Source organism: Notamacropus eugenii, chromosome 3 (genome assembly GCF_028372415.1).
Source record: "Notamacropus eugenii isolate mMacEug1 chromosome 3, mMacEug1.pri_v2, whole genome shotgun sequence".
Classification (NCBI taxonomy): domain Eukaryota; kingdom Metazoa; phylum Chordata; class Mammalia; order Diprotodontia; family Macropodidae; genus Notamacropus; species Notamacropus eugenii.
This window is the reverse complement of record NC_092874.1, coordinates 78,774,669-78,785,010: the sequence shown is the minus strand read 5'-3', so window position 1 is coordinate 78,785,010 and position 10,342 is coordinate 78,774,669.

Sequence of the window (10,342 nt, the reverse complement as noted above, 5' to 3'; positions counted from 1 at the left end):
TACAGAATAAGACATGTATATTTGGATATAACCAATGTAGAAATTTATTTCCCTTGACTATTCATATTTGCTATGAGGACTTTGTTTTTCTTTTTTTACAGTTGGGATGGAGTAGGAGGGGGACAGGGAGAGGGTGGCAAAAAAAAGAGAAAGAAAAGAAAGTATAATTTAAGCATCCGTTTTTAAATAAAAAATGTACAGAAGAAAACAGAAGGAAGGCCAAAAAGAATCACAGACAAGTAGAACAGCTTTGAAAATTGTTAAATTTATCATATATTTAACAGGAAATCAAACTGTATACATTAGAGATCCCATTTCACATACAGAATCCCATTTGTCTGTTATACTATGATCTTATTTGATATTTGTTAATTTTTAAAATTAAGAATATCCAGGTTATGACCCAAAGTTGAATGGTAAAATAGTCAGTGGTACAGCAGATTAGGCCCAGAATTAAATTAAATAGGAGAAGAAAAATGGGTTGTATTACTTTTTAGAAAATTGCACAAAATTTTCAGTGATCTAAAACTACATTCTGATTCAGCCTGCTTCTTTTAAACACCAATATTCTATGCTATTTGACTGAATTCATAGAAACCCATGATCTCTAAAGAATTAGAATTGTGAGTGAGTCAGAAAGAAGTAGAGATATTCATGGCAATTCTTAGTTTGCATCATATTACCAAGTAACGTCTGTACATACAAAGTAATAGGCAAGACACCATTAAGTAAGTAGGTATATGACTGTAAAGGGAAGTAAGCTGGTCACGCAACATGAATGCTCAAGGGATGACAGATGCGCAGCCTTGTTCTGCTTTAGTATTCAACCACAACATACACTAAATGACTGAGCAGAAGATCTTCATTGTATTGTGTGGATTCTCTATAGAGAATTTATGGATAGCCATGGGCATGAGCTACTGGGTGAGAAGGCATAGAGAAGCTGCATTCTGTGCCACTGAATGATGAGGTCATAGACAATGAATTATCAAATCTTCCAAAATTGAAGATCACAAAAGGTGAAGACTCACAAGCTAAAGAGATATCATACCCATAAAATACGCATGTGTAAATCATATTATTCATAATTAGAGATGTTAGTTTTTTTCTGTAGCAATGTATGTTGTATATGTACGTATACATGGTAACAGTAATAACTGATTTTGACATTCCTGGTTGTAAAGTCTTCAATATCTTACTACATGAGCTAAAAAGTCAGAGAAAGAAAAGATGCTTTATCCATTCAAATTTATGGCCACTGTCATAGAACAAAGGAACAAGGGCCAGGGATCTTCAAACAGATGCATTTCATTCAACCCTGGGTTTCTTGTGTACCACAGGGCAAGCTCTTTCACTAGGCTTTTTTTCTTTCATTTGCAAACTGTGGCGTAATCCTAGAAAGGCTGACACATAATAATGATGTGGTGAACCCATCAAGTCACTTTCAGCCTCAGTGTCCTAACCTATAAAATGAGGGGCAAATAACATGAGGCAGTGTGACAAAACAGATTAAAATCTGGCTTTGGAGAAAAGAAGGGCAGGGTTCAGATTCTGCCTCTGAGATACATGAGATCTGTGACACTGGTCAGCTCGCTCCTCAGTGCTTGGGGCATTTGTTTTAAGACTATATATTACAGAAGAATTGAAGTCTGTGAATCAGTGGATGGAGTTTACACATTGAAAGTTTCCTTATACTGGTGAAATCACAGGTTCTGACCTGTGACGCTTAACTCCCATTATTGTGGTGTTGAAGAGCAAATGAGATAATGGATGTAAAATACTTTGTAAATGCCAGTGATTATTATTGTTATAGCTACTATTTTATTATTATTATTCAGAGTCAAGAAGTAAATATTATAAGTGCAAATCTTCACAGATTGCATGATGTATACACATATACATATTATAACCAACAAGACTGATTTTTCAGCAGGCTTTTAAATGAATTCATCAATTTATTTGTTTTCCCTTTTTTGGTAGACAGGATTTAAATGACCTTAATTATATCTGCAGAATGCAGTCAGTAGGTGCCTGCAGTGCTAACACAAATCTTGGCACCAGGTGTATCAAATGAGCTTAAAACTAAGAAAAACTAAGAACTTAAAGTGTAGAATCTGCCATTTTCTGCCTGTGTGACCTCAAGTAAGTCACTTGATTTTCTAAGAATCAGTTTCCTCTTCTATAAAATGAAGGGTTTGGATCCCTAAAATCTCTTTCAGCTCTGAATCTTAGGACAATGCCTGTCCATCTTCTAAAGCTATTTTTATCCATTATCTGAAAACAATAATAATTTTATAGTTCCAGTGTTAAACAACTAATGAAGCAGTAAGAAATTCTTTAACAACTGAGAATTAGTGAGCAAATATTAAATAAATTTTTCTTAAGTTAAATATTTGTTGGCAAGATAACAAAAATAATTTTTCTAGACCATCAACATTCAACCTTTATGTAATTTCAGAAATAGATGCTACCTTAGCAGTCATTTATTCCATCACATACCTTCAGAAAACACATGTAAAAAGTGGCCATTCACACTTTGTTTGAAGACTTACAATAAAGGGAAGCTCACCACCTCCTGAGGGGGAACCATTCCAATGGGGGAGGGGCAACTCTAATAGTTGGAAATTTTGTCCTTCCATCAAGGCCAAATTTACCTCTTTGTGCATTCCATGAACTGTTCCCATATCTGCCCTCTGGAATGGAGCTGAGCAAGTCTGAGCCCTCCTTCACGTGACAGTCTTTCAGTATCTGAAGACAGTTAATTATTTCTTCCCAGAGCCTTTTCTTCTCCAATAAAAACATCTTCATTGCCTTCAGTTGATCTTCCTATGAAATGGACTGGATGTTCTCCATTCTGGTTGTCATTTTTGGATGCCCTCTCACTTCCTTCCTAAAAGGAAAGGACATTGGTGCCTTAAATATCCTTCCTAAAATGTGGTGTCCTGAACTGGATGCAATACTGCTGCTTCAGTCTGACCAGGGCAGAGCCCAACAGGACTGCTACCTTCTTATTCCTAGAAATTATACTTCCTTTAATGCAACCTCCAATTGCATTACGTTTTTTTGGCTGCTATACTATACTGCTGAATAACATTAAGTACATGAACCATGCATCCTCAGGTTTGTTTTGAATATTTAAAATCTTTTTTAACTGTAGGAATTAATTTTATAAACTGATCATCTTTTTAGAATTTCTTGGCTAAATTCTTCCATAAAACTCTACTCTGATGTTATATGGTGGGAATTCAGGAAAGTTGACTACAGGTTCTTACAATGCAGTATAAGCCTCTGAAGCTTATCATACTAAAAAAGCTTTGAATATGGGCCTTGTGGTTGACACAGTGTCTCTATCTGAGCAGTGCTAAGTTTGGAGATGGCCACAAGTGGATGAGTTTTCCTGCCACAAGTCAAGGCTACTGCTAAGTCATCGATGACTTATGATCTTCATGGAAGTAGCAGGACTCATACTCCCATAATTGTCATTGATCTTTACCAATTGATTCTCACCTTCTCCTCGAGAAGAAGTATACATTTAACATCAAAAGGATTCCTTCTTTTCCATTTTAGCCCTTAGAGTTTGGTGTCCCATCCCTAAAAAGGATGGGTGTCAAGACAGCCCATCTTGGCCGCACAACAATCATAAAACTGTGGCAGGACAATCGCTATTTAATTGTTTCAATACTGAACCAGAGAAAGAGTTAGGTCGCAACCTAACAGAAACCTACTCCTTATATCAGGTCCACCTGAACCATGAACATACAAAACCCAGATGTTTCAAAATATAAGGTTTTTTGGTTTTATTTTTTTAAGGGAAAAATTCAGGCTCGAGAAGTGTCTTTGGGAAGTTTATATTGGAATAGTGTGAGGAATGAAATCATTGAGTTTGTCACAAGCTAAAATAAATAATCCTTTTAAAACGCAAATTATCAAATGAGATAATATGAAGTTTTTCAAACATTAAAGTTTGATGTAAATATTTGGCTGATATTTTTAAAAACAATTTTCCTAAGAACAGTTTACCTTTCTTTTTTATTCACAGTAGTCATTTTCCAATATAACTGTATACTTAACTGAACTCATTCTTGTAACCAAGGTTAAGCAAAAGGGATCCTAATCAAAATGACCATGCCTGGTGGCATATATAACATCCACACTTGAGATCCTCCACCTCTCTGTGTAAAGGAGGGAGGTGTGCTTCATTATTTCCTCTCCAAGATTAAGACTGGTCATTAACAAATGTGATGGAAAAGCTGTCTTGATTCATCAACTCTAGTTTCTGGTATTGAAATAACAAATGGATTCACTTTCAACTCCCCAAAGAATGGAAATATGTATGTGTGTGTATAAATATGTACATTTGATGTAAGCCTGTTTTCATATTTATAGGCATATAGTAAAATGGCAATCAACCAGCCTCTTGTCAAGAAGCAATTGATGCTATAAATATAACTACAACAGAACAAGAATTATAGTGCCCAAGTGATATTGGGAGGATCTTCTTTATGCAGCGTCATTGGGTATCTGCTGTCAAGTATGGGCTAATCCTGTCAGCCTCAGATGATCTGAAGCTGAGAACTCCAGCACAACCATCCTGAACTTTGGTGTGCCTATCTTTGGCAGTGAAGTCAACGCAGGATGGTCTGGAAGTCAAGGCCAGGTATAAATCACACAGGCCAGTCATTACCAGCTAAATGGCTTCCCTGGGTGCCCACGGAGTTTTTATAGTGTACATACAGGCTAAGACAGTGCCCAGTTACTCCTTTCAGACCCTGCCAATGTGTTGACACAATTCAACCTCACCTGTGTGGAATATCTTTTTTTAGGATGATGCCAATAAAATATCAGATTCTCAGTGGTAAACCCAGGATATAAGGATATAATGATTAGATATTATCTTCTTTGTCAAATCTTTTATTTTAATGTTACAATCCTTTCAGTAAAAGAAAGTATGTGATAAAAAAGTGAGTATATCAGAGACATAACTCTTTTATCTTCCCAACAACAACAAAAAACCCAAAACTTTTCAGGGAAATACATCTTAGTAGAACGTTGACACTCCACCCCCCTCAACTTTGTTGCAAGGAGATCATGCAGCTATGCTTCTCAAAATAGCATCTTTGAAATATCCTTTTTAGAGTGATTTCTGAAAGTTAGCATTTAGGAGAAAGCAAGGCAAGGGAAGACTGTAAAGATTTATAATCCACTAATTTAGTGACAATTGAGAATAATGACAATGACCTCCTTTTATGCCACTTTGAAGGTTTTGGAAGCACTTTCCATGAATTATCTTATTTGATCCTCCCAACAGCCTTTTGAGGTAGCTACTATAGGTATTGTTTTCCGATTATACAAATTATACTGGTATATCACGATACCAATAAAAGAATTGAGATTTGGGTTAAGTAACTTCACTTACATAGCTAGGAAGTGTGGAGGTAGGAGCTTATCAGAGGTCTTTCTGACTGCACTTCTTCAGTACACTAACTGCTAATGGGGAAGAAAAAAGGATAACTTGGGAGAACAAAATTATAGCCAGGTTAAGGTTTTACAAATTGTTGATTGCATTTAAGATTTAACTCATTTAAATTAAATAAATGGTGGCTATATATGGCAAGTTCTATAAAGAAGACATCTTTTAACTTTATACCCCAGTTTACTACAAGTAAGTTTACAACTTACTATAAACAGCATAGGATTATGTTTTTTAAAAATATGGCAGTTATCACAAATTTCTCAAGACAAATATCTAAGGAGGAAAATGGAAAACTCTAAGTACAGAGAGGTTTCAAAAGTTCAAGCTAAATTTTTGGATGGTATTGTAAATTTTACTCTCAAAAGATTTGTTGTTTTGTGGTATCATTTAGAAGGATAAAAGAAAATTATGTCAGGCTACCTTTCTAATTTTTTTTTGTAAATGTAAGATCAAATGGGACTGTAAATCCAAGCCAGCCATTAAGTGTCTCAGCTCACTCAGCTTTTTAGTGCCCTGGATTGCCTGTAAATAAACGATGGCCACTGAGTTATAAATAGTACAAAAAGCTTATCCTACTTCAGAATCAAGTGGTTGCAGGAGTTTCTGGGAGTTGTCAGATTAGAATCATTGATATTTATCAGGTAGAATGTAAGTAGCTCAGGAATCTCAAAAACTTTTGTTTGGGAATGGGGGTGGAGGTTGGGGAAGAACTCATGGGGAAACCAAAAACAGAAGAAACATATAAAGTGAGGTTGAAACATATAAGGTTCTCTAGGTTATAAAATTCTGCTAGCCAAAAATAGAATTTGCTTTTATCTCCATGGCCAGTGACCTGGGAAAATCTAGTAAGTGTACGTGGCTTTAGGCAAGAGATTCATCCTTGGAAATTTGAGAGTATGCAGAATTTTTGAATACTCTGGAAGCATTCTTTACTTTACATAACCTGGGTAAATCTCTTTGTACTGTGATAATCTTATTAATTTGTCTGTTGGGGATGAATGTAAATTAGGTTTTCTTAAAGTTCAGAATCCTGAAATTCAATTCAATTTAATAGATATTCAGATGCTGTATACTTAACACTTACCTACTGTATTTACCATTAGTGACATGCCAACTTTCTGAACAAGCAAGATTGATTTGACAGAATTGTGAAAGGGCAGTAAGGGGAAAAATGGAATTTATATAAGGCAGACCCTATTATCAGAAATTTGCTATTTGGTGGGGGATATGACATATACAGATTATGACAATGCAAAATAATACATGATAAATACATGAGAGGTGAAAGTGAAGTGTTATGTGAGTTCCCAATGAGGAAAAGATCATTCCTGACAGTAGGAATCAGGGATTAATTCATGGAGAAGGGAGTGCTTGAGTTGGACTTTAAGGGAAGGATAGAAAGTCAGTAAGTGAAGAGCTTGGGGTAGGGTTGAAAAGACAAGTCAGGCATTAAGGTTGTAAATAAAGGTAGAAAGGTGGGAAAACGCTAAGTGTATGGAATTCTCAACAGACATAGAGCATTTGGAAGGTAGTTCATATGGAATGTATTTGGAAAAGGGTAGCCCAGTATTGTAGAGGACCTTGAATGGCAGGGAAAGTGGATAGAATTTTTTCTGCAGGTAGTAGGAAGTCCTCAAGAGTTTTTAGCCTTTACTAGATTTCAGAATTAACAAGATTGATTTGACAGCATTTTGAAAGAATGATTTGACAGAGGGAGAAAATTTCCTACTAGGAGGGTACTGGAATAGGTATAAGTACTCAGATGGTATCTGTAGGAATAGAAAGTAGGAGGCCAATTCAAAAGATAATGACGAGGTAGAACTGATGAGATCTGATTGGTGATAAATGTGAGCAGTGAGAGAGAAGGAAGAATAAAAAAAAAGAAGTGACGCTGAGTTCTCTAAGGTATGCCCGGCAGTAGGGTAGCAGTGCTGGCAGGTCCTATCATGCTGGAAAAGCCTCAAATATGTTCCTGGCCACAGCTGATACTTGCTTTCCAAGGACCAGCCTGGCTGAGTATGGATAGGATGTAGACAGGGTGCTCACCAATAGAATGGCCACTTGGAGATGAATTCTTTGATTATAGCAGTTTGTGAAAACAAGTTTAAAAAAAATGTCTGTCAGCCTTGTATGATCTCTTTCTGTTTCATCAGTGGCAAATGCAAAGTAGTAGAAAAGGGAGGCAGAAGATTATAAGACTCACACATTTTTTAAGACTGTCTACAGATATTAACTTAGTCATTGGTATTCTATATGTGAGATCCTTGTCTAGTCACCATTCAGTAGACATTAATACGTGAACTAAATTATATCCATCTTGACATTTTCACTACAAATGAAAGCAGAAGACAAAGGAAAGTCACTGCTAAATGGAAGTGTGGTTCATAGGTTTTCCTTGGAGAGGCAAATAAAGGAGTTCACAGAGTTGGCCTTATTATGTGTCCAAAAGCAGCAAATAACCTCATTGGATGGGACTTTTGATCCTATTGCATTGTGATCCTTATAAAGTATCTGTAAAAAGACTACCATAAAGGTAATAGTAACCTGTGTACCATCTTTTGCAGAAGATGAGGAAGTAGAGACAGCCTATGAAGAATTCCAAAGCAAGCTAAGATTTCATTTGATGCTCAGGGACTTCAAAGCAAAGGGGGGGGGGGGGGAGGGCATGGAGGAGGAAGGCAAAAAAAAAAACAACCCCAACCCTCCCACTCCCAAATATAGAAAATAGAGTTCAACAGTGAGAGGCTAAAGGCCTGTTGTAGACTACACAGAAGTTTCACAACTAAGTGAGTATGAATAAAGTTAAGCATTCATACTTATTTTGAGAAGAGTCAGGTATTGGACAGAGTGTCAAATAATTTTCTAAATATATATACATGTATATATATATATACATGTATATATATATATACATATATGAATTTGGTTATATTTTAACAGAAAGGAAATGACTGGTTACCAGCGTGGAAGTCATTAATGAATCAACTGTGTGAATGAAGTCAGACCACTAACTTTCTATAGCTAAAATAAAAATCGATACCAAATTCTAAGAAAGTATGAAAAGAAGACATGTCACCCAAATGGGGCAATTCTGACCTATCTTAGTAGGTTCTAACTCCAAGCTGTTGATTCCAAAAAAGAAAAAAAAAAAACAAGCAACAAATAGAGGAATGGATGTGAACACAGGTTATAACTGTTTCCTAAAGAAGCATAACCATAGTAAATCAATGGTTGTAATGAAATCAAAAAGGACAAAACGCCACCTTGGTCAGTAAATACTCAATCTTCTTGCCAAGGGAAGACCTGTGGGATTCCAGGAAAACATTACTTTAGAATATAAACTCATTTGTAAGATCTTACACGAGGACCTTGGAAGATAAAGAACAATATTGCCTTATAAAACAGGAACAAGCCATAAAAGGGGGGAATGGGAAGTTCATAGAAAATTTGGCAAGGTTCCTAACTAAGCCAAACTACTCCAAGGGTAATTAAAGATGAAACTGGAAGACAACAAATATGAAAAATGGAAAATATCTGTCAATATTTTATAATAAATTCTTATTTTCCCTCTAAATCTTCCACCACTCCTACCTTCCCAATTGCTGTAGAGAACATCTTCCTCTCATTCCCTCCACCTCACCCTGTTGGTGTCTTCCTGGACTCTTCACTATGTCTCACACCCCATACCCAATCTATTGCAGGGTCTGCCAGATTCACCTTTGCAACATCTCTGGAATAAGTTCTTTTTTTTCCTTTGACCCTGCTCCCACCTCTGGTATAGTCCTTCATCACCTCATACCTGGACTATGACGATAGCCTATTGGTGAGTCTCAAGTCTTTCCCCCTTCCAGTCCATTTTCCATTTAGCCACTTAAGTGATTTTCCTAAAGCTGATCATGTCTCCTGCCTACTCAGCAATCTCCATTAGTTTCCTGTTGCCTCCAGAAACAAATACAAAATGCTCTCTTTCTCATTCAAAATCATTCATAACCTAGTTCCCTCATTCCTTCCTGTTTTCTTATACCTTATTCCCTGAAACATACTCTTCCATCCAGTGATACTCCCCAGAACAAGACACTCTATTTCTTGGCCTAGGCATTCTCATGTTGGAACCCTCTCTCCCCTGGTCTGACTACTGACCTCCCTGGCCTCCTAAAATTCCACCTTCTACAGAAAGCCTTCCTCACCTTCTTTTAATTCCAGTGCTTTCTCTCTGTTTATCATTTCCTATTTATCCAATGTCTAGCTTGCTTTGCATAGATTTGTTTGTTTGTTGACTCCTTCATTAATTTATAAGTTCCTTGAAGTCAGGGACTGTCTTTTGCCTTTCTGTGTATCTTCAGTGCTTAGCACAGCAATTGCAACATAGTAGCTGATTAATAAACGTTTATGACTGATTGCTTGAACCTCTCTCTATGTTTGGACTCTAACATTGTAGTTTCCCATTGAGCTGCATGAGGAAGTAGAAGTGGTACATATCACTCACTAAATATGACTCACTAAAAATGACTTTTTATTCAAAGATAAGCTGAGCAAGACAGAGACTACACAGGGAAGATCTGCTCTGGAGTCCTCACAATTTTGAGGGTGTTAAGGAATCTATTCCCAAGGTACCTAAAAGAAGAAAGGATACCAACAATTTGGGGGGGAGGGAAAAGCTTTGATCAAAAAGGTGACCAAGAGAACATTAATAAGTAAGCATTGATCAATGTACTTTATCATCTCTAGAAATTATTCATAATTGTATGCTGTGTATATGTTAAGGTCCTTCTTGATGAAGGCTTTAACCAAATGATATTCTCCCCTAGACCAGTTGCCTCTTTCCAATCATGTCTTTTCAATCACACAACTGACTGATAGGTATAGAAA